Source organism: Scophthalmus maximus, chromosome 18 (genome assembly GCF_022379125.1).
Source record: "Scophthalmus maximus strain ysfricsl-2021 chromosome 18, ASM2237912v1, whole genome shotgun sequence".
In the NCBI taxonomy this organism is placed as follows: Eukaryota; Metazoa; Chordata; class Actinopteri; order Pleuronectiformes; family Scophthalmidae; genus Scophthalmus; species Scophthalmus maximus.
In genome coordinates this window covers 14,646,334-14,672,891 of record NC_061532.1, presented here as the reverse complement: position 1 = coordinate 14,672,891, position 26,558 = coordinate 14,646,334, and the positions used below count along the sequence as shown (strand labels likewise).

Sequence of the window (26,558 nt, the reverse complement as noted above, 5' to 3'; positions counted from 1 at the left end):
CAGCTGCTGAGTCCGCCAGCTCGCAGGGCGAGCCGAGCAGCGGTTCGTTATCGCTCGTGGCGCGTGTTGGACTTTTGAAGTGTCACGTCGCGTTAAATATTGGCCACACACTGACCACCGGGCGAGAGACTGGCCAGGGGTGGTCACGCCAAACCATATGTCGCAACGTGTACTGTGAGCAGCTGCTGTGGCCTTGTTTTTTGGGGATTTTATTTGGTGGTTTGGGGCGAAGCTGCCCTTCAACCAGAGAGTCACTTCATCAGAAGAAAAAACACCGCATAAGTATCCACTGTAATAACTCGAATTTGCCATATTATTCGTATAACATATTTGCGGAAACTTTGACGCAGCAGATACTAAATGTAGACGCATACGGGCTTCGATTTAAATGACAGCTCTCCATGCGCATACCAGCGTCATGAAGTCAGACACACTAAAATGTAATTACACTTCAAATACATTCACCTATGAGTAATGTTGAGGAAATGTGAGCATGCCCTGAACTGTGAGATGATTATAAGAGATATTTCTAATCAACCTAATGACCTAATGGGCTCATTTCGCTTCTCAGTCACGTAGTTACAAAAAAGCTATGATGAGATAATTACAAAATTCGAGAATCACGCATGGATATATGAGTTTAACAATACAGTTAAACTTTTCTGGAACTTGACTTGTTTGACGCCGTATGAACCAGTAGAAAACAAAAAGTCTCAAGTCCCAAATATGTATACAAAAACCATGTGATACGACCGAAAGCTCTGAGCAAAAAAAAAGCTAGTAAGTGGAACTAGAGCTTTTATGGTTTTGCCAAAATTCTAGCGGTTGTAGAGTTGTTGGAATGGAATGTGATTTCATAATGTGACCTTAGAACGACTGAGATCCTGTGGAGTCTCGTGACCTCATGACGGAGGGACGTCACAGAGAACTGTGGTCGTAAACAGTTTGGAGTCGGACTGACACCAAACAACACGATGGAGCTGTTTGGGATGATTGTTACCTCATGAAGGATGAATGAACCGATAAACACGTGATGCTTTTTCTTTCTGATATTGTTCCATGACTTTGTATCTTTTCATCACGTAGCTATTTTGTGTGCTAATATAGAAGGTCAAAAAATATCTAATAGTCCCTTTCCATTCACACTACATAATGTTTATATATAACATTTTACAAATGATGTTTCTCCATCTTTGATGATGAGATGAAACTGAAAGTTGAACACAGAGTTGGAAAGTCTTACAATCTCTCTCGCTCTTGTTTAATTATAATGTCTGCAATTTATTTTAAAGCCCCCCCGTGCACTGCCAGGAATAAAATCTCACTCGTGGGGAAACACATTCATTCATTCCCTCTTTGTTTGTTATTACTATAAATATAAAGCATATATGTATAATTTAATAAAAATAAATTGTCTACTGGAATCGAATTCTATTAAGTGAACAGCAAATCTAAGTTGTCAATCGTAGAATATTTAACTGCCAAATGCTTAATGATTGAATTAATGACTCAAAATACTGAGACGTGTTATGGCTACAGCAGCTACAGTACAGCTCTGCACAGCTGTGACCTATTTTTATTGTTTATTTTTTTGCAAAAGAACCTCAAAGCGAGAACGTTGTGTTTGAAGTTCTGTGTCTTTGCATTGATAATGGTGACTGCAGCCCAGAGAAGAACGCGTTCCCATAAAGTCTAAAGCTGCGCCAGTGAATTTTGGGTAATGTGTGTGTGCGTGTGTGCGTGTGTGTGTGTGTGTGTGTGTGTGTGAGGCAGGGCACTTTCTTATTTCTACCCTGCTACTCTTCTCTTTCTTCTGCTCCAGATAAGTTCTTTTAATTGCTGCCCTCTTTTCTTTTTTTTTTTTGTTGCTATATCCCCATAAATCACACATGCACGCACACGCAGGATGAGCGGTGGCTCGGGTTGGTCGCACCGCCGGCCTGAGGGGGAATTGTTTGAAGGGGTTTTCAGTTGCGTTATGTCACCCGATTATAAATAGGACATGAACATTACACACACACACACAAAAGAAAACGGTAAAAACCCCTCCAAAACAGATGGGAAATAATTTAAGAAAATCCGTCCTCTCACAACTGAACCCACCCACTTAACGGAGGACCTGGTGATCTGAATTTGTGCCGTGTGAGGAACAAAATCAAGCAACTTGAATTTGAATATTTCAAAAGACCCATTTTCGAGCGTTTGTGAAAAGCATTTTGAAGATGTTTCTGCTTTTTTTACATGAAACAAAATTGCCAAGATAAAAAAACCCCAGAGAGTTAAACAACCTTTTCTTATCTTTACGGTAAACTCAGACTTTCAATTGCTCTATACTTGGGTTTTTACGCCCTTTAGATGCCCCAGACATCTTCCTGTTCTGCCCCTGCTCATATCAAAGAACCCAGTCGGGGGTTTGAACCTCCACGTTTTACCGCAGGTGTCGTGAATTCTGCCTCCTCACCACTGTAGAGAGAGAAAGCTGCCCCCTGTTCTCCTTCCTCCTCGTCTTTCCATGTCCTTTTTGTTTTTTTTTTTACCCTGGGAAACCCCCCGCCACAGTCTTCATGACACATTCAACCCACCGATTATGTTGCACCGTGGGGGGGCCCGGCAAGCCAAAACAATAATTTCGACCCCCATTTTACTGGAGCACTTATCTGCGGAGTGCTCGCACAAGAAGTCCAAAGACCCACGTTGTTCAGACGCCGACAAATTTTGATGGATGATGCGAGTCATTCATTTCTTACACAAAGGCGATTGAACAGTTAGGGTTAGCTCTGTTATTACTTACATGTGTATATGTATTATTTTACTCCTGAATCACATTTGAGTAAGTCAACTTTTCACAAGTTAGAGTCAAATCCTTTATGCTTTTTTAAACTTGTGAGCGGTCCACAGTTCAGGATGATGGACACTCAACAGAAGTACGGGACAGGCTGATAAACTGTTGCTCGTGAAGAAAGTCTTTACACCATGTAACTCAACCCCCCCCGCAACCATAAATCTCCTTATGTGTCTGTTTGTGTACCAGATAAAGTTTGAAAGTGTTTTGGAGGTGTGTTTAACATTTAACAGAGCCAGGGAAGCTGCTTTCCAACTCTAACGCCTAACTGAACACACAGACGTGAGCGTGGCATCGCTCCTCTCATTTAACTATCTAACTCTCAGCGAGAGGGAGCGGATGCGTGAATATCCCAAAATGTCGTACTATTCCCTCGCTATGAGCAGTGTAGTAGTTGATCGCTTGTGGACGGTTCAGCGTTCAGGCAACTGACAGTGGGTTGGAGATCAACCGTCTCAGTATTAATAGAGTCTGACATTTTAGTCAGGCATGCATGGGTGTGTACATGTGTCAACATGTATGTACGGTACACACACACACACACACACACACACACACACTAACGCAGTGGCTCACAACAGCTCGTAGTAACTCGGCTCGTCCCAAACAGTTTTCCGTTGTGAGTTGAGGTGCGAAGTTGAGCTCATCGGAGTATCCTTGACTGTCTCGGCCGCGGAGGTTTCATATGCGGCGAGCGTAACCCAATAGGTCCATCAATTACCTCTGTTTCCTGGGTGTCTTCGCAAAAACAACAGCTGCAGAGTTTAATAAACCAGCCGTGCAACTCAATCGCACGAGGCTGAAATATCACAAAGCCGGAAAAACCAGCAGGATGAGGAAGAGTCGTCTCATCTCGTTGTCGACACTATCCATCCGTCCACTGTACCCGACACAAATCCGCTGTTAAGTGTGTGTGTGTGTGTGTGTGCTGGCTGAAAATGTATCAGTACTCTCGACCCTTATTGTTATTTGGATTAAGACTACCCCTGTTTTCAGGACGACACGCTGTAACGCAGCACGTTGTCGGGCGCCGAGGCATGCTGTCGCCGTATTAAGTTGCTGCCGGCTTCATTTTTGGTTTGTTGGACAGAGGCAAATTTTTTCCATGGTAACTGGAACCTCATTCAAAACTCTGTCCTTGAATAGATATGAGAACGACTATCTCCTTTTAGATTTGAGCTTGAGTCACTGGTTCACACTGGCGGCGCCTGCCACAGGTCTTTATGTACCTCATTCATTCGCGCCGATAGAAACTAAAACATGAAGATGAAGATCGTAATACAAAACGGCTCCGTAGGAGAAGACAGAAACCCGCGTGAGGTTATATGGAGGTTGTTCCCTGAAGATGTGGAGTCACACAAAAAAAGCCAGAAGAAAAAACTGAGAAAGTGAAAAAAAAACATGAGAGAGATGGAAAATAACTGAGTGAAAGTGTAAGTGTGAAAGTGACTGGCAGCTGATTAAATTGAACATTACAGTGAACAAAAACAAAAAATATCTAAACACATCTTATTTCGTTTTCATCCTGCCTTTAAAAAAAAACGAGATGTCCGTACACGTTGTTTTGTTTGACCCATGGATGAATTACCAAACCAGCCCCTGGATATGAAGTCACTGTTAATATGTCTTACTTGAAAATCATATAGCTCGGCCAAAGACACAAAACGACCACAACCACCAAAAAGTGACCTGACACCTTCAAGATTCTAGTCGGGCAAAATAAAGATGATATGAAAAGGGTGGTGACATGACGACGACCATGTTACTGTAACAGACCCATGAAAACAAAAACGACAACATGTGGTTCATCTGTGAGTTCTTTGTGGCTTCCATTGATTCGTTCTGTATACATAGCCCACGTTAAATCTTCAAAATGTGTCATTTAAAATAAAGGCATGGCACTTTGTGTTTTAGACAAACTTCAAGCAAACTACTCAAACAGGAGTGACTGATCCCTCGGCCTCAGACTCAAGTTGCGGTTTACATCACACATTTTTGTCATGATTAGCATATGGATTCTTTTTTCATTTTTGTTTTGTGAGGTCACCATGCCCTTGACCTTTGACCACCACCTTTTTAACCAGGTCATCCTTGAGTCTAAGTGTAGGGAAATTTCTCTCTGGGCATTAAACTCTGAGGTCACAGTGACATTGACTTGTGACATTTAACCACCAAAATCCAATCGCTTCTTTTGAGCACAACTGCACTTGAGTGGGCGAATTTGGAGAAGTTCTCTTGAAGCCATCGTGAGATATCGTGTTCACGAGGCAAAAAAAAAAAATCAAGAATTGTGCAAGCACAGCGAAATTTGATGTTTTACCGTCGACCTCCGAAATGTAACCAGTTCCTGCACGAGTCCAAGTGAAAGTATCTGGCAAATCTGAGGGGATCCCCCGAAGATGCTTGTGTTCATTAGAAAGGGGGCGGACGGACCACACCAGAACATAACATAGCTCGTGCACACTACATTTGAATAAAATACATTTTCTCTAAATGTAATTGATATTTTAACACACAATTGACAACTGCACCTTCATGATCCCTCACGTATGTTGTGGCAAAAAGTCTGTATATAAGAGCGAATCCTTCGGTGGTAGGTACTCCGACAGTGACTTTGAGAAGCCTTTGCTCCTTTAGATTCTCATTGTTTTACAATGGAAACATCATCGGAGCTGAATCAGGACTTTTATTAATAGCGCAGAGACTATGATAACATAACAGAGCTTCTCAGCGGGGCTGCAGCAACACACGCACACACACACACACACACACACACACACACACACACACACACACACACACACACACACACACACACACACACACACACACACACACACACACACACACACACACACACACACACACACACACACACACACACACACTGAGGAGGAGACTGCTGCACTCTGGTGGACATAGAGTGAATCTATTATCCGCCATTGGATGCTGGTGAGTTTTTGAGTTAACATGCTATAAAAACACAAAATCCACAGATTCTATCTCGCTGTTGCAGTAACACAGACTAATTAAGAAGAGCGCACGGCTGCTCACAGCCTCTCAGCTGCGTCAGAGCAAGCGTCCGAGGAAACGTCCATAGAAGCTCAGATGCTTCTGAAAATAAAGCAACAATATTCAGGAACTCAAATTTAAAACCGTCTGGGAAACGGTTTTAACCAGTGCATTGTATCAGCTGACAGATTGAAGACGTCGCTACATTTTGGCCCCAGTGCAGAATTTATTTACCCCAGTCGTGTGTTCAGTGTTCAGTTCAGTGGTTTTAAGCATCAGATTATCTTTTAACAGGTTGGTTTCAGAGTTTGATCTTTGGAAGGACTGACTTTAGACTAAATGTAAAATATTATTGCCGATAAATGATTTAAAAAAAAGTTTAACAGGGAAATAAAAACATAATCCATTATATCTATATTAGGGCTGCAACTAACAAATCATTTTCTCAAACAATCATTTAAAAGTTTGTCAGAAAGTATAGAACAAAGCTCATCATAACTTCCCAGATCCAAAGGTGACATATTCCAATGTCTTGTTGCAACAATTTAAAATATATATATATATATTTTCACATCATCACATTGGAAACATTAATGAAGTATGTCATTTTTTGAAATGATGAATTACAATTTTATTTTGTTCATTTTAACATGCTTCCTTCTTGCTCTATTCTCTTTGTCTCTAGACACTTTTAGAGATATAATTCTGCAGTGTCGACTCTTTTTGACGTGCAGCCAGTGGAACGAGGTTGTTTGACGGATGCTGATAATGCCGCTCTGCATTCTGTAGGAAACTGTCTTAGCTGTAATAACCACACGGGCTGACTTTGGTTGAGACACAACTTGACCCGAGTTGAATCACCTGTCCGCGTGTCTTTCCTCCCTCTCCCCCTCTCCGTATGCCACAGCAGTTGCCGCAGCCCTCCGCTCTGATTAATGCGTGTTTATGAGACGCTGCGTTGAAGCTGTCATTGTGCAGATAGCCTCCTCTGTCCCTCCCTTCCCCTCTCCCTCTCCTGTTTGTGGTTTCTGTCCGTCTCCTCGTTGACTCCTTTGCTCTCAGAAGTGTTCCGTTTGATATAGACAGCACAAGGCGGGACAGGCCCCGGGGCACGACGGCAACAGAGGGACGCAATAAAAGTGTCATTTTTCACCTCGCTTATAAACAGGCCGTAATGTTGAGATGAGCCATTGCCTATTATGGGCTGGGCCCCAGCCTGTGACATCAGTAAACAGAGCCGGGACAGCTCTCATGCGAGCGCCTGGGCTCTGCCAATGAGCAGCGTGTTTTAACAAGACGTCGGGAGTCTGGACAGGCTCGTCCCATGGAAACCCAGGTAGACAGTGTACTTGTTATCGTTGAGCCTGGGAACAGACTCGGGCCTAGCACTTATCAAGCTGTCTTGCGAGGCACAAACTTTGGATCATGAATATTACAGAGGTTATGGGGTTATGGGACAGCTTTATTACTCTGACAAACACCATATCTCAGGGGGGGCTGCAGTGGGAGGACAGGACGGCCATGTGCCTGCCTCTTTTTGCTCTGCACAACAGGCTGTTGAACTCTTTCACCCCCCTGCCTGACTTTTAATTCACCTTTATCCCGCACCGCTTGACCCATGCGGTTGCTGCAAATGAGCATCTATCTTTGGAGGCTGTGATTCAGCGGGCCGTCTCTTATCGCGGCAGGAACGAGGCTGGAGGGGTTGCAGGAATTTAAGGGAAACGTGTTTGATGTGACTCAGGTGACACAGCACGAGCTGCTGTGTGAAAACACGTCCGCTTCGGTGTTCCCGGCCTGTTTCTGATGCTTTCTCCTTTTCAACGTGCTGATAAAGCCCACGTCACAAGAGCTCGCTTGCCCTTTGGACAGTGATGCAAATCTTTGTCATAATGCAGGTGGCCGGCTTCAAGACGATAGAAGGGCAGGGGGGAGTGAAGGAGTGGAAGAAGTAGAGGAGGAGCGGATAGAGAGGCACCTCCATATGTTCAATATGTCGAGAGTTCCATATGCATGCTGCCCGCGTCTACCTCTGTCCCTCAGTTCACTCATAGGCAGCAGTGATGCGTCGTGAATTTATAGATATCTCATTATTCTACTGCTCAGGGAGAAGCAACAACAGGCCTGTGACCAAACGCTACTCCGTGATGATTGGGTAAAAGAAAAAAGAAAAAAGGGACACACCGCCCTCTTGTGCACAGAGGCAGCACTGCACCGACACTAAGTTTTACATCAACTTCACACTTTTTTGGTTTATGTTTAACTTAATTTTAAAAAAACCAACACCACATAATCACCACACTTTTAGAAGGGAAAGTCAAATGTATGCCCTGTGGGAGTTTGCTTTTCATTATAGTTATACATTTGTAAAACCATTGATGGTAACACTTTAAATCCCCTATTTAGCATTAATAAGCAGTCAAACATAAAAATTTCATAAATGTATGTAATGATTATTAAGTAAAAGCAAGCATAACCATGTTTATTCATGTTCACAGGAGAAGTTATAATTGCTGTACATTACTATTATATCTGCATAAAACTATAGTATGGGGAATTATGAACCATTTATTAAATATATATATACTGTTTATAAATGCTAAATAGCTATTACTTAACTTTTTTTGCTGTTTTTGTGGTTTTTTATTAATTATATTTCTTTTATATATGACAAACCTTTGGCCCATTCCACATAGAGACAAGACACAGCTAAATAACAACATCTGATAAATCAAAGAAAAGAATAATTGAAGTCACAATCTTACCTACACATTAACACAGTTTCATTGACACATTTTTGTGCAAAATTCAAAATAAATTGTGTAAAAAAAATGGAGAGAAAGAGGAAATGGAAGCTACAAGCCTACAATCTGTGGTCAGACACGCTGTACGTGCTAATCCCGTAACCAAAATAACAACAAGCAAAGACTAACTGCTGTACTTTATATTGTATATGCAATATATACTGTACATGCATATAAATATGTCTGATGACAGACATGTATGGCACCGTGGAGAAATGAGTGGACAGGATGGAAAACAGGATCGTGAAAGCTCCCGGGGTGATTTTATGAGGGTGCGGACACTTCTTGGCTTCAAGCTTCCGCAGAAGCCGACATAAATTAAACTTCATTTGGCTATCAGAAGTCCAACATTCAACATTCACGCCCACAAAGTCAAACCACCATGAACCACCATGAAAGCTACTTATTTTACTGCCGGAGGGTGGAGGGGATGACTCTTCACACTCAGAATCAGCCGTTCCTAATCGCTGCCATGCTGGATCCTGAACTGAGAGTGGCTGAAGAAAAATGGAAAAGCCTCATTACTCTGACGGACTGAGTGGAAATGTGTTGGCTCAACAATACTGGTGATAAGAAAGGGAAAGTGATGCCATCTTAAAGGACCAGGTCCTAGTCTTATAACATGATAATGAAAGCAGAATCAATTTTAAATGTTTTTCCACTCATGAGATTGAGTAAATTTTATCAATTTTACTTTTCTATTTATCTTTCACTGGCGCAGTGTAGTTTCCAACTGCTTACTTTTCCTATTTTCCAATTTTTGGGTGTTAGAATCTATACCTTCAAATATCTATTTGAAGAGCAGGTTGTGTGTGTGTGTGTGTGTGTGTGTGTGTGTGTGTGTGTGTGTGTGTGTGTGTGTGTGTGTCTCACATAGCTGTTTCTCTTTAAGAATGCAGTTTGGTCATATATAAATATGAAATTTGGAATAGAATGTGAAGAGTGTGTATAGGTCAGATGTCTTGTCTTGTGTTAAAAAGTTAAACTTTGTTGATCTACTTTAGAAGCTATATACACTTTTGGTGTGAGTTCTTCAAACCTACTTTAAAGATCTGGACTGAACAAAATAAAAATAAAAATAAAAATCCTAAATTGTCCTGATATGTTCTTCACGTTTACAGGGAGAGTGATGTCTTCCACACTGATTGGACTGTCACTCAATGGATCTGTGAGGCTCAGCGACTCAACATTATGTTGAACTGGCACCGACACACTCTTTCCCCAGCTCTCTCTCACACACCTTTTACTGTTCTCTGTTCCTGGTGTCTCACTGGCTTTATTCTCTCATTTCATGTCCCTCCTTGGGTTTCCCACTCCCTCTCCCTCTCCACATCTCGCGGATTCTCAGCGGGCTTGTAAAAGGAGCCTTAATAGAGAGGAATATAAATCTGCAAGTGACAAACTCCAGTCGCGGTTGTAGGGTGGGGGCCCGGTCTGTACGCTGTGAACTGCTGCGCAGTAAAAACCAGGACCTCCAAGGCTCCTGTGCCCCTCGCAATTCCCCGCTGGCACTGCTGCGAAACCCCCCCAACCTCTCAGGCTGAACCACAACACACGGCCGGGACGCTCCGGGCGTTTCTGAAGTCTGCACTGAGGGTGAACAGTCACCGGGCAGCGCTGCCTGGAGGACTTGGGCTGGCAGAGTCAGTGCAGTCTTTCAAAAAATCTGTTTTACAGACAAACCTTTATTAGATTTACTACTTATTCTGTCTACACAGTATTTCAATTTCCTTCCACTTCCCCAGAATTTATCAAATGCCGCTGGCAAAGATATTTGAGACACAGCTTGCAAGATTAAAATAGAAATATATATATTAAGCTAAACATGTCAGAAGACAGGTCCAGTAAAGAATACAATTCGGCCATGGAGGAAAGTCTAAAGTAAATAGACCTCAAGTTATAATCCTTTAGATTTAAGTCCTGGTGCATTTCGTGAGTACTAGGTGTAACAGCAAGGTTAAACAGGCAACTACAGGAAGACTAAAGGAGGACGTTATCGCAAAATACAAATACACTGACTATTGTAGGGGGGGAGCAAGCAAAATCCCCCAAATGTTCTGGTTGCAGCTTCTCAAATGTGAGGATCTGCTTTTTTTTCTTCATTATATCTGATATTAAACTTAACATATGTTTGGGGTCTGGACCGCTGGCAGAGTAAAACAAGTTATTCTAATATGTCACCTCAGCCTGTGGAGAGTTTAAGCATTTGCCATCATTTTTTTTGGGGGGGGACAAAATGATTAATTGAGCAAATAACTGGCAGATTAATGGGTAGTGAAAATAAATTGCAGCCCGACTTCAAGTAGATATTTATTACTTTGTCATCTGTTTTTTTGGGGTTATGATGCTATGAATCTATATTTATAAACGCATCTATATTAAACATCTGCATTGACACATCCAAAGAGTTCGACTCCAGTTGTCACTGGCCTTGAGCCGAGAAATACAATAAGAATATCTGGGACTTCTGCAATGGATTCCTTCAAGAAACTTGACTAGGATGCAAGGAAAATACTTCTATTGGATGAATAAACTGAACTTTGACCTTCATGTCAGCCTTTTAGTTTCTACAGCATAAAAATGAATAATATTAAGAGTGAAAAGTTTCCTTAGAAATGATGATGTCTATGCAGAGAAGGAGAAAAAGAAGAAGAGACAAATTCCCCTTTTAATTGGGATTCATTCTAATGTGTTTTGTCGGTCTCAAGTTTTTTTTGTTTGTTTGTTTGTTTACCTGCTTATAGGGATGGCAGATGTAAATTTGCATTCTTGATAACTGGCACATTTACATTCGGTATTTTATACTGCTTTCCCCCTATCATATAAGCAATCACACGAAAAATCAAAGCGTAAGTTTTGATTTGTTAAAGCTTAAAACCGGAGATTATGAGTCTCTCATTTAATGTGACCAGATGTTGTGATGCTGACAATGAGGAAGAGGGGAGATTCTATTTAATCATCACGATTTTCTTTAATTCAAACGCAGAGGATCTGCCGAGCGTCCAGGGGGTGGCACTGCACAGTCTCCAACAGAGAGCAGCTGTACAGTATAATAACATTTCCTCGTCTTAAAATGGAAGATAAACTGACTTTTAACTGTTAAAACAACAGACCCGACTCACTGGCTGCCGGACTGGAGGCTGCAAATGTCCTTTAGATTCCTGTTAGAATAATGGAATGATAGATTTAACAGGCCCAGTTCCCAAATTAATAATTCTCTTCCACATTGCAGAGCGTATCGAATCTGTCAGATAGTTTTAACTGCTCCTCGACTCCACCCTTTTTCCATTTTGCTCGAGTTGAGCCTGGCTCCCCATTTTCCGTCCCCCAGCAGCTGTGTTTTGAGTCATTTACAGCTCAGCTGACATCGCCGCTCCATTTAATGGATTAGAGGACAATGAAATCATTTTTTTTTTCAGCGACGCCTTTTGGGGAAAATGATGGATTCGGTGGATGCAACAGCTGATGAAATTTGACTTTGCCTTCGTGCATTGTGTTGACAATCTAGACACGGATTGAGTGGAGTGGAAGATCACATCTTCATTACTCAATTTACTGTAGGGGCATTCGCACTCAGAGAATGTGTTGGATCCCTGCACGCTGACAACGCGGTGGCTCATTTCAATCATATAGACCTTCATCAGACAGTGAAAATAAAAAAAAGTTATAGCTACTGAGGTTTGGGAGTAAACTGGAAAGAAATATAATTATTCTCTTGTTGGCTATATATCTGAAGCATGGCGCCATTGATGCCTTTTTTCCCCCCATATTAAATTCATTTTAAAAATCTAAATTTGAACTGCGCCCATACTTCTGAACAATGACACAATTTCTTGTGCAGCGCCAAATAATTTGCAAATGCATTCAGATCCATTCATACGGTATAAATTCAACATTTAGGGATTTGTTTCACTCCATAACTAACGTAAAACCCTACTATACATCCAAGCAAAACATTACAAATGTGTCAGATTGACTGTGTGTGGCCGAGTCAGAATCTTTTGTGGAACTCCTGCTGCACTGTTTTCATCATTTAAACATCAGATTTCCTTTTTTTTTTATCTATGGTACAATGTCGGAAAATACATATTTCAGTTCATTATGTGAAATATAGTCGATGGCCCTACACAATATGTGTAGAACTAATGTAAGAATAAAGTACCATAATAATGGGATTGTTTACGTTCATATAAAAACATTACACGCTTTTATTTCATGTCGTCAGTAGCTGCAGTGTACAACTTCCAGGAAATATTCACCCACTGTGAAATGGCTGCGTCTCCCTGCTTGGATCACACTGGGTGGCAGGACTGGCACCGCACTGGAAAGCATTACTCCTGCGTAGTGTTAATGGACTTACTTAACTCCTGGGTCCTGACTTGTGTTTTCCAATGAATTAAAGTGTCAGGGGCCACAAATCAGCGTCGGGGAGAGGTCATGTGGGTACCAGAGGAGGAGTGTGGGGCCTGGTGGGCTCAGCGTTCCTTCTTAATGGTTTTTTCCCCGGACGCATGAAACTGGAGCCTAAAAACCCATCCCGCTGTTACTGAGGCCCCGTTTGTACTCCCGTCTACCCGTAACATGCGCACATGCACCCGCAACCGTACATGCATGCCGTTACAGTACACGCTCATACACAGTCTAACGCATTCGGTGATGCCATCATCTCTTCCTAAGACAAATGTACTCCTCAAAACACACGCACAGCCTGACTCCCCATCGCCTCTGCGCTTTTGGTGGAACAGCAACATTTACTCAGCTAAATGAATTAAGTAATCGCACAACCCCGCAGCCTCTGCACTGCGGTGGAATTTCCATATTACAGCATTTGATACTCCCTGCTCACGGCGCTCACATGCCACTAATGCAAGCCCCTGGTCAGGCAGGCCGTAACCGGATAGCCAATGGGACTCCGCTGCAGCAGATGCAGGGTGTGTGTGTGTGTGTGCGCCTGCGTGCGTGTGTAGGAGAAGAAGAGACAAGGTGGTGGAAGTGGTGCTGGTGGTCACCCATGCTATATGGTTCCTGCTTTTTTTTTTTTTTTTTTTTTACATTTTATTACAGCTCATTAGGACAGCAAATAACTCACTACTCCATTTTCATTTAAGCAACAAGCCACTAGAGACCGTGGCTAGCAGTGGTCTAGAATAGCTATGACAGACTGTAAGGTCGACGCAACCCAGAGGAAAACCATGCTAAAATTACTGTTAACCGCCATGGCTTTGCTTTTCAAACGACATTTGAGATATAATCCTTAACTTCCCACAATTTAACGTTGTTCTCCGGTGTGCTTACGTGTGCCTTTTACCCACAATGCACCTCTACGTAGTGCAAGCTCAGTCAGAGATTCAGGGAGGTACGTCTCAGGACGACTACACGATGAGAAGGAGGTCGTTCATCAGTTTACCGCTTGCGCGTGCATTTTAGCACGTTTCTCCTGGAATTCTTAAGATGGCGGACAATCGTTGTAACATCCCACGTATTTACTTTGATTTTATATTCATTTTATTGCTACATTGGGTAAGGGTCAAGGCCAGGGTTCGTTCTCGTTGCAGACTAAAGTGAACATCAAGCGACTACTTTTCAAGAGAATAGAATCAGAATACATTGGTCTAAAAAACGAATGGTCACCAAATTTTATAACGTCAACGTAGGTACCTCTCTTCTTTCCCTTTTCCCACCATATCCAAATATCTGCCGCTGTAGAGGAAACGGAAATACAAATCTACTGCACAACCAATCACGTTGCGATCTACAACACTCGGGGTCCAGAGCTGCCTGTACCCGTCGCAGAGATCTTCACCAAGAGCACAACATGAGGAGTGCTCACCCTGCAGCTACTTCCTGCAGGGAATCCTGATTAAAAAAAAAGAAAAAAAATCATAATTATTCAAGTAAGAGTTGTAAGAAATGTCATGTTTATCGATCATGATTTAAGAGGCAACTTTGTCAGAAATGGAACAGAAGACGAGGAACATCAGACTGTGGATGAAGAACATCCATCTCTTTTTGTTCATAGCGAGGAAGCCGGTGACATTTTAATCTGGCAAGAGAATGAAATACTTGGCTTAATACAACAATAAGCTAAAGAAACTTTGAACTGATAATATGTTATTGTACCGTTTAAAAAACACAAATCAAACAGCTAAATTAAAAGCTACCACTTAACTATTTACCTGTGAAAGTGGCTGAAAGTGTAGCTTTTCACTTGTGGTCACACATTTGTGTCTGATGGAAAAAAAATAAAAACAGACGTAAGCATCATAACTAGCTGCGCTGAATTACAACCAATAGCCAAACACCCAACCCTCTCTTCCCATAATCCCCCTGTCCGCCCGCCTCCTGCCCCATGTGGCAGGCTAATTAACCAGTTGGTAGGCCCAGCGAGGACAGCGGGCCACACACAGCTGCCTCGAACCCTCCGCAGAGCCGGGGGGGGGCTCCGGCTTGGCGATGGCTACCAGCACATTTGGATGTGCTCAGAGCGGAGAGGTGGAAAGGTTGAGTCAGAGCCGAAGCTGGCTGCTGTTAAGCTGTCAAAAATGATGCTGTTGGCAAACAAAAAGCACTTGCATCTGCATAAAGTATGCTTTTTGTTTTAAGGAATGCAGAATAAAAAAAAAAGTAATCCTCCAATTCCCCGGTGCCTCCTCATGTATTTTTGGCATGCTCCAAACTTAATGTTAACCATGTTCAAGTGCCCAGGGGATGCGAATTTTACCCAACACCTGAAATGTATAAGTCTATTTTTTTGGGTTTACTGCAGAAAAGTTTAAAAGGCACCGGCCAGCACCACAGTCAGGTGTCACAGAGACAGCTGTACAAAGAGAGGGATGGAGGGAGGGAGAGAGAGAGAAGGAGAAAGAGAGAGAGAGCAAAAAGTCCCCCAGTCAGCACACACTTTTACTCACCCTTTAAATCTCTCTCTTTCCTTCTCCGCGTCTCCTGGAGTCGTGTTTCAGGAGCTCTCTGCGATAGTAATCAAGAGGTTTTTTTAGTTTTTCTAAAAACATTTCAGGCCTTTTTCAAAAATAATGCTCACACAGAAGACATGACGTTTTGTTCATAAAGTGTCCATAACAGAAATATGATCATTCATCATTGATGTTTGACACCATAAAACATTTCATGTTTGGCATGCGAGTCTTATTCAAGACACGAACACCCACTTTTATACTTTCACAAAACTCCATCACGAGTCAATGGTGTGTATTTACAATCTGAATGAAGTTTAATAAATTTAAAGTTATAATAGGAGAGTTTATTATTATTTTTTGCTGCGTATTTCCTGCCTTGAATGAGCAGCCTTTCATCGTTGTAGCTGGTCAAGATGGAGCAACATTATCTGCTCTATATGCTGTATTTCTCAGTAGGGTATGGCAGAAAAAATGTGTAATACTTTATGAGATGAATATATGTTTTGAAGGAAAACTGAACTCCACTACGGTTAAGCAATATATGTAATAGAAGTATATAGTGGTATAAACTCAAATGAAGTACATACATAAATACAGTGCTCAGTAAATGTAATTGAATGCCATAGTATAGTTGTAGAATTATAATATAATTCTATAAATATTTTTCAAATAGCATATTCACGTATAAAATATTCAAGGACAGTTAAAGTATCCTAATTAGTCTTCATGAGGTAAACCTCCTCCACACGTCCAGTCCAACACACTGATGTACCGACTGACGACAAGCGCAGTGGCTCTTCAGCGCCACTAGGAGGCACCGTTTCTCATCATATTTATTATTCCCCATTTCAGTGGGGAGACATAACAATAAAAACAATAATAAAAACAACAACAACAACTGTTCTTTGTCTGATGTCCTGGTGACTCTTTGATGCTTCTGCCGCATCATTGTTTATCAGGATGATGATGAAAAAATGACAATGATGGTGGAAAGAATAGAGAGAGAGAGTTTCACTCATGGAGTAAAAGTCCCCCCCCCCCCCACACTAATAAGGTTAAATATTCATTTGGTGTTTGAGGAATCAACAGGTGACTTATCAAGACTCAATGCACTCTGCTCGGACTTGTCCGGCTTCCTGTGTGCTCTTGTTTATGATCCCACTGTACGCTGATAACACTGCGATAGTGATCTTGGCATCAGGGGCCGGACAAACAACAAGGTGATAATCAAGAGCGGTAAACAAGGTGTTGTCTTGCTCATCAGAGGGGAGGCAGTCTGCTTCCAAGAAAACAAGATAGGGGAGGAAGGAGCAAAGAAAGGTTACTCCACACAAGTTTGACCGTATTTATACATTTCTTTTTTTTTAAACAATGGGTGTGCTCCTGTTTTTTATTTTCAGTCATCTATGAAATGACAATACAGGAAATGATCAGTGGCACAACATAACAGGATATTTACTCAAGTGAATTTATCTCAATGTGATGGCATTTTATAATATTTTTTAGAACTGCAAAAAAAGTCTTTTAATTAATTAGTTGCAACTAATCATTGATTGATCGTCATTAAATTAAACAGTTCCAGCTTCTTAATAGTGATAATTTGCCAGGTTTATTTTTCGTATTTATGGGAAACTGAAAATACTGATATTTTTGTGGGTATTCTTCTGGAATTGGTGGATCTTAAATTATATATTTGTACTTTTGAACACATACAAACCAAATTAAAACTAGTCTTCACGATGCGAAGATCATGTCTTTTCATTTTTTTCCCCACTTATCTCACCTCCAGCACACGTACCGCACATACACCCACAGGGCTATTTTCATCTATTGAAGTGAAAGGAAGCAAATAACAGTGCATTAGCACAGGCTGCACCCACACACACACACACACAAAGGTACTTGGATGATTTTGGCAAGCAGCGAGTTTATTATTTTGTTTTATGGGGCTGGGAGGCAGGGGAGGTTGTTTTGCCGCACTGCCTGTGATACGGCGGCTCTGCTTGTGAGCTTGTGAGAAAGGAAGCACCAGTAAGATCAATACATCCTCTACGTAGATTTCCAGCGGAGCGTGACGTGTGTGTGGGGAAATGAGCTGGGTCGAGGATACTTTGCTTGTTATGGATTTGACATGAACTTGGCCCCCGGCCGCTCAGAATGTGATGGATGTATTATTTAATCTTCCTGTCTTTGTTAACCTCCTTTTGGCCAAAGGCACGGCGATTCTCGCTCCCCGAGTGGGTGAAACAACATCCCCAGTTTGGCCTTTTGGATTTTGATGAAGTACAATAATGGTCGTTATAATAGAGTCACTCCTCAAGGACCCTTTCCACTGCAGACACGCTAATGTGCTGTATTTTAAGCACACGTGAGTCATCTGCACAAGACGGTTTTGAAGGAACACACGAGGCGGGATATCACTGATGATGGCAACAGCTGCATCAGTGGGCCTTGACAACTTATTGGCTTCAATATTCAAAGGGGTTGGATGTTTACATAAAAAAAAGGTTGAGAGTGAGGACACTTTCCAAAATAAGGTCAAATCCGGCCCTGTTGAGGTTATAGTGCTTGAATTCTGTATTTAGACAATTTGGATTAGAGCAAAACGTCTCGGTGTTGGGGTCAGGACTACGAAAAGACGGACAGTACAGTCTCAATAAAGCTGATGTTTTGGATTAAAATCCCTTTTCGTTGCATTCCACATTTCTGAAAATGATCAATTTCAGCATTGATCATCCCTAATCAATTAAAAGAACCAAAAGTCTTCAAATTGGTCTCTTATGTCTCACTTCTAAAACACACAGACTTGCATTGATATGAAACAGCTCACATAAATTGATTGTCAAAGTTATTGGGTCACGATGAAGTCGGGATGTGAAAACAGGCAAGAAAGTATTCAAGATCTGCTAGTGGTTAATAATGATGTTAACAGTAAAAGACAAGAGGTTCAGGAACGCCCGTCTACATGCGTGTGTGTTTGGAGGTTCGTGTGAATCTGCTAAATATAAACATCTTGCCAGCAGCTTCAGACAATGACAGGGCAATATTCTTTGGAGGCTGAAGACGTCAGAGCAAATTGGACCGGATTCAGACTCCAAGACAAAGAGACAAATTTAGACCTTTGGTTTTGTTGCCCTAATGGGAAACGCTATTTATCACCTTTGAGTCAGAGATATTCCAGCATAAACACGGACAAGTGCTGAAGATAAAGACACAAACACATGGAGAAATGGAGTACGAGGAGAAAAAGAGAGAAGTTCAGACAACAGTTTGTAGGAACATGCATCAACTCTAGCAGGTGAGAGGAAGTTGACCGCTGTATGAAGATATGAAGTACGACATTTACACTTTTCATTTCCATCCTATGGATTTTGATGGTTTTCCCTGGAGTTTGTCGTCATGCTCTGATTACAGGTTGGACTTATGAAAGTACGAGTTGCTGAGACGCTTGGCGATGAGCAGGCCTGACATCTCATCGACAACAACAGCGACTTCTTACACCCAGTGGTGTACAGTAGAGAGAAGAACATTCTGATGGAACCTCATCCCATCAAAATACAGTACGCTTAAATACCAAAAGCATCACTGATGACGATGTTTCAGGTAGCCCGACAACTTAATAACCCTCAGTTACATTAGCCTTTGTAAAATAACCGACTTGATATTTTTCCTTATTCCATTCCGTACAAAAAATCCACACGGCGTTCCCGGGGTTTGTTTGCACCACTTAAGCTCAATGCTTCAAAACATAAATGTTAGATGGGACGCTCAATGTGCAGTGCAATGGAGCTTCACAGCGGCTCTGCAACAGCCGCCGTGACCTGGAGCCGGTGAACCGGCTCCGCCACCGGCGACACGAGCCAAGATCCTTTCAGAGCGCAGAACACATGAGCGAGAAGGAAAAATTCCTTTGAAAGAAGCAACGAGGCGAGGGAGATGGTCCAACGATCTGCAGCCTGACACTAAAAATACTGCGCCGAGTTGTGGACTATTAATGAGAGACTCTGTCACAACTCTTGTTGTCTCAAAAGAGTGTGGATGACCTGCTTGTCAGCTGTGGCGGGCAATCAAACAAATATAGTGTTGGATTATGAACCCGAGCGTCCCCAGTACGGGGTGATGTGTCCACCAGTGGGCAGCCTGTTGTCAGCCGCCCTGTCTTTATTCTGCTCCGACTGTTCCTCCCCACGATTCTACCGTGCATGCAATATATCACCCGTTTCTTAGATTTTGAGCACATGGTAATTCTTACGAAAATACAGAATCCTCACCACTGACAAGCGGAGGGATCCAAAGGTTTGAGGACGTCACATCAGGCATCCCAGTGAAAAGGCCAAGCTCCCCCACAAAACACCCTAAATCGGTTTTTCATTTTCCAGCGCCAAACCACATAGAAGGGGGGAAAAAAGGCTATATCTTTCAAAATTTTGCAATCATAAAACTTGTTTTTTCAACTCTATTTAAAGTGAAGGTTTGGCCTTTAAGCCTCTGATGAGAGTGGGATTAGGGTTAAGGTTAGGGTGAGCTTTGAAAACTACTTGCAAGGTGAAAATTATAATAAAATCCAACGTCGCAGCTCGGCCAGAACGGAATCGAGCTACTAAATCTGGAGCCGTGCCTCCGTAATCAGCTGGACACAGGCGACCGCAAACCGAGCCCGGGGCACTAAGAGGCTTCTGGATGTTTGGCTGGACGTTCTCACTGGTCGCAGGACGGACCAGCAACAAAACAGCCGTCCGCACAGAAACGTAGACAATCACACATTTCTGCTCGACAGGTCGTCCAAATTAAAAAGGCATTCGTTGTGAGAAAATGAGCATTGTCCACTGGTCCAGGTCTGTTCCGCACATTTCAGGGAAGGCAGTAAATTTCAATACTCGCTTCATTTTTTCTGGTTCTTTTTGCCCCAAATGATCCATTATATGACAGTGAATCAGGAGCCTGGAGTTGAGTGGTCTCCAATGCCTCTTCACACGCATACCTCAACAGCGCAGCCGCCACCCCCCAGCCCCCCCCCCCCCCCCCCCCCCCCCCCTGCACAGGATACAGGAGATTTGGATGTGCAGAGCTGTGCTCAGCCCCTGATGTCAGAGATGACTCAATCCAGAGGCTTGTAACTCCAAAACACATCTTGGCGATCTTCAATGAAGGCGAGGATGGAGGAAGGGAGTCGAAAAGGAATCAGTTTCCATGCATCCATAAACATGTTTTCTCTATTAGATAAAAGTGTTCACATGCACATGTCAGTCACAGAGGAGAATACAAGAGCAGGCTGTTCCAAAGACTACACGAGGAGGGAAAAATGTAAACATTTTCACCAAGAGTGTCTCTATTTGAGAGGAGTGTCAACTTTCTTTTGCATCAGCCTCTAAAAAACCCACTCGATTTGAACACATTGGCGTGTTTTTCTTTAACCCTCTGCGAGGCCGGCCCTCACTCCGAGGGTCCCAGGGGAGGATGAGATTAGCTAGAATGTGACGAGATGGTGACAAATATCCAACCCTACCCCGTATCAACAATCCCGAGGCGCGACCACAATGGAGGAGGACGCAGCTCCAATTGGACTGGAAAACAAAACAAAACAAAAAAGAAGGAGACGCGGCCAGGAAGCGGGGTATCCATTTCGTGCCCCCGTCCGTTTGCCTGCCACCTGTTAGACATGATCATTACCACAGAGCGAGGGTGTAGGGGGGCTAAGCCGGCCACATTTATATCAACAAGCCGGGATAAAACTGTCTAATTATCCCCAAAGGCCCCTGGCCTGGCCCCCCGGCGCTCCTCGCTGAGCGGGTCCCATTTGCCAGCCTGGCCCGCAGCCAAACTCTGCAGGCTGGTATGTGAAAGCACATCCTAATGACAGCTCTCTTTCAATCCCAGGTCTTTGTAATTGCCCTGTGTAGCTTACACGCATTATGTGGCACCAGTCCAGCCCAATAGGAAGAAGGTCAAGGAAAGGTTTAATGGAATAAGTACGTGGATATATTGCTCTACCTGGTCAGGGTAAATTTATGTCGTGTAAAAGTGTTGAGCTTCACGATGACAAGTGCGTGCCATTTTGAAAAGGAAAATATAGGTCTGGTGATTGAAAATTGCACTGACTGAGGAGGGTGGTCTGGAACACAGCAGGCCCAACGCTCCCATATAGTTATCAAAGGTCTGAAGCAGGGAAATAACTGTCATTTTCTACAAGTGAGAGTTAAAACCCCCCCCCCATCAAATCAAGTTTGCAACTTGCGATCAAATGCTTAAGTCGGGGAGAGTTAAGCTTTGATGATCGCCCGTGATTGAGAGCAAATGTAGACTAAATGTGAGCAATCTGCACCTGTGCAAAGCGGACTATTATCATAACAGTTTTGATGGCTACAGGGAGAATGTGGTGGGTGGGAGCGGGGCATCCAGAGCCCCCCGCGGGAGGCAGCATTAAGGTCTTAATTAGGACGCAGGGGGACAGATTCAAAGTACTCCAAGATGACGAGGGATGCAGCAGTGGGAAACCAGAGCGGATCGTCTTACCTAGTTCAAGGCTAATTGCTGAAAAGGATCTGACATGGATGTGCGGGGAAAAACACGGACGGTATGTAATAAGAAGACGTGAGGTCATCTCCAAAAGCTGTCGGACTAATTCTGTATATCTTTGGAAGCTTGTTTTATCAAGGATACACACGTTACTAACATCACAATTTGTCTGATGAAAACACCATGAAATTCTTTATCAGATGAAAACCGTCTCTGAATAGATGTGCGCTGTGAAAATGGCAACAGAACTGTCACTCAGCGGAAGCTGCCACAGTGGCCTGTTCCCTTGCAGGAATGCATTTGTCCTCAAGATCCCCGATCAAGTGGCAGCTGTGGCAGATATGATTACTACGACTGGGCACAAACTGGACGCTGGCCTGAAGTCCTGGACCTAACATACGGTCCAATCACTAGACTAGAAAATTAATAGTGTTGAAAATCAAAACAAAATGTCTGCTTTGAAAACTTCTATCCTGTTTTTTTTTGTCGGCTTGAAAGGAGGTGGCGCTGGGCGATTAAGGAGATGGCGTATTGCATCAGTGCAAGCGTCTCATTACGTCCCACGGCTACATTTTATCGTTCGTTGAGCTCTAGCAGCCGTAGTAATTAGTGCATGAGCAAAGTAGGAAGTTAAGGGATGTAATATTTAGAGACAAAGTCCACATTAGGAGGTTGGAGTGGATGAATTAGTTGACAAAACATGAGTCACACAGAGCGAAGGGCTGCTTGTTTCCAGCGAGAAGCTTTTTTAACCATGAAGAGCCATAACAGCTTTTTTACTTACCAGATATTTTCGTGACTGAGACGCTGCTATACCATAACTTTTAAGATATATTCTTGGGCTTTTTTCAGCCTTAAGAGAGAGGAGAGTCAGGGGAGCAGCAAAGGTCCCCAGAAGGATTTGAACCCCCGTCGCTTGCGGCGATAAAGTCCTTAGAGTGTCCTAACTCCCAAAATCAGGTCCCTAATGTGCAAACTTAACCGACTCGCGAATACATACTTTCATGATACTCCACACAGTATATGGCTGTCAATGTGGTAATCTATTAATGTGCATATTGACATATAGTTGAAAGCAAAGATCACAGTGGTTCCAAGCTGATATTGAAGAAATCCATATTTTTTTCCAGCTGGATGGGTTGCCAATTGTCGCTGTTCATGAAAAGTTTGCATTTCACCCTTGGGTTTTATTGGTCTTGTTACGGATGTAAGTATTTCCAGATCAGATATGGGGCTGATTTGGGTTGGGTGGGACGCCATTCTTCGCCGCAGCCCCATTTTGTGACGTTGACCGATATGAGAGACATATTTGCAGCGATTAGGCAAGTTCAGCTGTGAGCCCAGAAAAAAAAAAATACTATTCACAATGGGATATGACTGTGTTGAACTCTAGGTCGTTATATTTCTGAATAGAGAAACCACAGAGTGTTCACTTTAGGACGGAGTTAACATGGTAACAAATTTCAAAGAAAATCATTTTTATTAATATTGGGCCCCTGCAGAGAGTTTCCATGAAATAAAATAAGTACACCTAATTGCCCTATCAAAAGAATTCTTTTCGCTGAAATCACCCTCAAACATCTCTTCCAGATACAATCCTTTCGGGGCCAAATTTGTGTGAAGTAAGGCGCACTGCTGTTCTAAAGATCATCAGAAATGATTCCCCCGGCAGCATCCACACTTTATAGCGAGTGGCATGAGGCAAGCCTGCCCCATTAAAGGAACAGGTGCGTTACTTCCTCTTTCAAAGACGTTTGCAGACTTCTGTTCAATTACAGTTAAATGGTGACATGGCATTTATTTAATTATTCATTCTCCGACTGATCTGGCTGACGGGAAGTCGGCGCTGGACAGAGAGTGTTGGGACGTTCATTCCCAAGTCTCCCTCCTTGGTGTCTGCGAATGACGCACGTTGAAAATGCCAGCTCGTACCTCTCCCCGGTGAAAAACAATGATCCCCGGCTTTGAAGCAGCCGAAAAGTGCAGGGCGATAAAAACTCTATACAGGTCCACGTGAAATAGGAAGACAGGGCCCCACCGGGAGACAGCAAATTGAAACTAGGGCTGTGCCTGATGGACCACAGGATATGCCTGCAAAATTTGGACATATCAAAATGGCGAAAAAGTCTGTTAGTGCCCATTCATATAAAGTGAATGGCTTGTAATGTTCTCAGGCCCTCGGGGGGGAAACTTGCAAGGTTGAGGAAAGACTACAGGAAGAGCAGAATGGTTTTTACATAACTTTATTTTAGTGCACTACAGGTTTTCTCTCCTCCCTGCAGTTTAATGTTGTATTCCACTGGGTCCCGGAAGGAAGCAGCCCAGTAAATCCCTACTGCTAAACTTAAAAAGGAAACGGCATCTGAAGACAGGTGAAAAACTGGAAGATAAATACATCCAGGCCTCTCACCCGTAGAGTTTTCCTCCAGAGGGTCATCTCCCAGCCACACAATATAATGGGGCAGGCCTTTTGGTTTAAATTTAGCCGGAGAGGAAGCTATAACGATGAAATAACACTTGCTCACTTTTTAAAACATTTTTCATTTTGATTAAAAAAACTCGCCTTACACGTTACAGGCCATTGGCTGTTTTTTAGATAACCCAGGTCGGGCGATGGAGCTACAGTATCTGGGTTTCCAGGCCAATTTGCGGCATTTAATTGGGAGAAAGTAACTGGGAACATTTGAAACTGCACAGGAGAGGCTCTGGGGGGCTGTGGGGTGGTAGGTGAGTTAGGAAGTCTTCACTTAGCTGGGTATAATGAACTGAGCCGATGTGCACTCATGTAATGTTTCACGTTTTACCTTCTTATATGGAGGAAGGAGATCGAAAAAGAAGGGGGGGGGGGGTTGAAAAGTAAACAATGAGAAGTTCTGCATCCACCTCAGCTGCTCCCAGTGCGCTTCAAAAGGAGTTTCCATATGTTTTCAAGATTTGAACCTGAAGCGCCGGTGTCAGCATTTCAAGACGCTGTTCATTTGTTTTCACGTTGAACTAGTCCAACTGTAACACGGAGAAAACGTGTGTAGAAAAAGCGCGGAATTAAAAATTGCTCCTTTAAAAAAAACAAAAACAACTCGTGTTAAAAAATGAAATACATGCCATGCTTTGGCAGCTTTCTTTTCCAGCTCCGAGATGTTATTGTGTTTCTATGGCAGTCTTGCTGCAGGATAGTAATCACTATCAGGGTGTGCCTGCTAAGCGGATAAAACATCCACCATCTGCTGCGCTTCAAGTGCTTGTCATGGTAAGATGAATTCTGGTGTAGTCGTGTGCAGATGGTATCCAAAACATCACTGAGTGGTTTATGGAGTCAATCTACTTAGAATCCAACTGACAACGTGATAAATAGATAAAAGTCAGGAAATAAACCCTTTCAGGCAGAGTTGTATTTATCTAACAGGCAATTTCCAACAAGTCGCTTGCACATGTCGGATTTCTGAGGTGTAAACTTTCTGTAACGTTGCCCATAAAAAGGCTCATTAATGTTGATGAGGACGGCATGAAATATCTCATATCTTATCAGCTCTTGTTAAACTTTGTAAAGAGACTACTGCAAAGCAGACCAGTGCACAGTTTCATGATCAATAGAATAGTTTCATTGTCATCTTAACTTGAAGCCGAGTTCATTATTCTTTACTTAAAGGTAATCAGTGGGGCTCCCTGCTCCACGAAATTGCACGATACGATATTTACATATCTGCTTTAATCATTGCGGTTCATTTATTTTTACCCTATTAAAATAAACATGCCAGAGTATTACCAGCTGGTTAATAGGACAGGGAATTAAAAAAAAACAAAAAAAACCTGCAACATAAACTCCGAAACAGTCAATTGCTTTGGTATGAGGAATTTCTCCCCAAACACTATGAGCAACTTCAGTGCATGGGAGCAAGGTGTTTAAGCCATATATCTTCAAGAGGAGATATATCAGGGATTTTCACAGGGGGTCAGTGGATCACAATACAGGGGTCTCGCAGAACAGGAGGGATCCTGCAATCTTACAAAAGTTCACAATAAAATTATGACAATATATATTCAACTTCCCAAGGACAAAAAAAAGAAAAAAAAGAGCTGCCATGACCTCTGAACAAGCTGTAAACCAAATGTTCAGAAAAAGCATAAAAAGCACCATGAAACCCGAGTGTTTCAATGTCCAAACATGCCATGACCGAGGGCCATCTGTTTTTCCCTTGCTACATTGGGAAGCCAGTGGAGAGGTCCACAGTGGTGTGTAACCTCAATAAATATCGCAGATCCACAGAGACGTCCCCCAATTTGTCCGCCGCTGATTCATCTGGGAACTAATAGTGGAAGACAATAACCAGCGAGAGCGACCATCTGAAAGACATCAGTAAACATGTGCGTAAATCACGCGGACCCGAAGCGATGGAAGAAAAAGTCCGTCTGCACAAAATCATCTTGTGGTCGGATGAGTACAGGGCTGACGGCAGAACGATGTGGACG

The 26,558-nt window shown here is 42.8% G+C and overlaps 1 long non-coding RNA gene across 1 annotated transcript in view; it reads right to left on the bottom strand.

Moving 5' to 3' along the window:
- Positions 1-14,535: 14,535 nt before the first annotated feature.
- LOC118290296 overlaps positions 14,536-26,558 on the bottom strand; it is a 29,085-nt gene continuing 17,062 nt past the window's right edge. Inside the window, exons 4-6 of the long non-coding RNA XR_004786385.2 lie at positions 15,570-15,627; positions 14,835-14,886; positions 14,536-14,701 (exon numbers count right to left, since the gene is read on the bottom strand). This is a non-coding gene — a long non-coding RNA (uncharacterized LOC118290296). The remainder of the gene's footprint in view (positions 14,702-14,834; positions 14,887-15,569; positions 15,628-26,558) is intronic.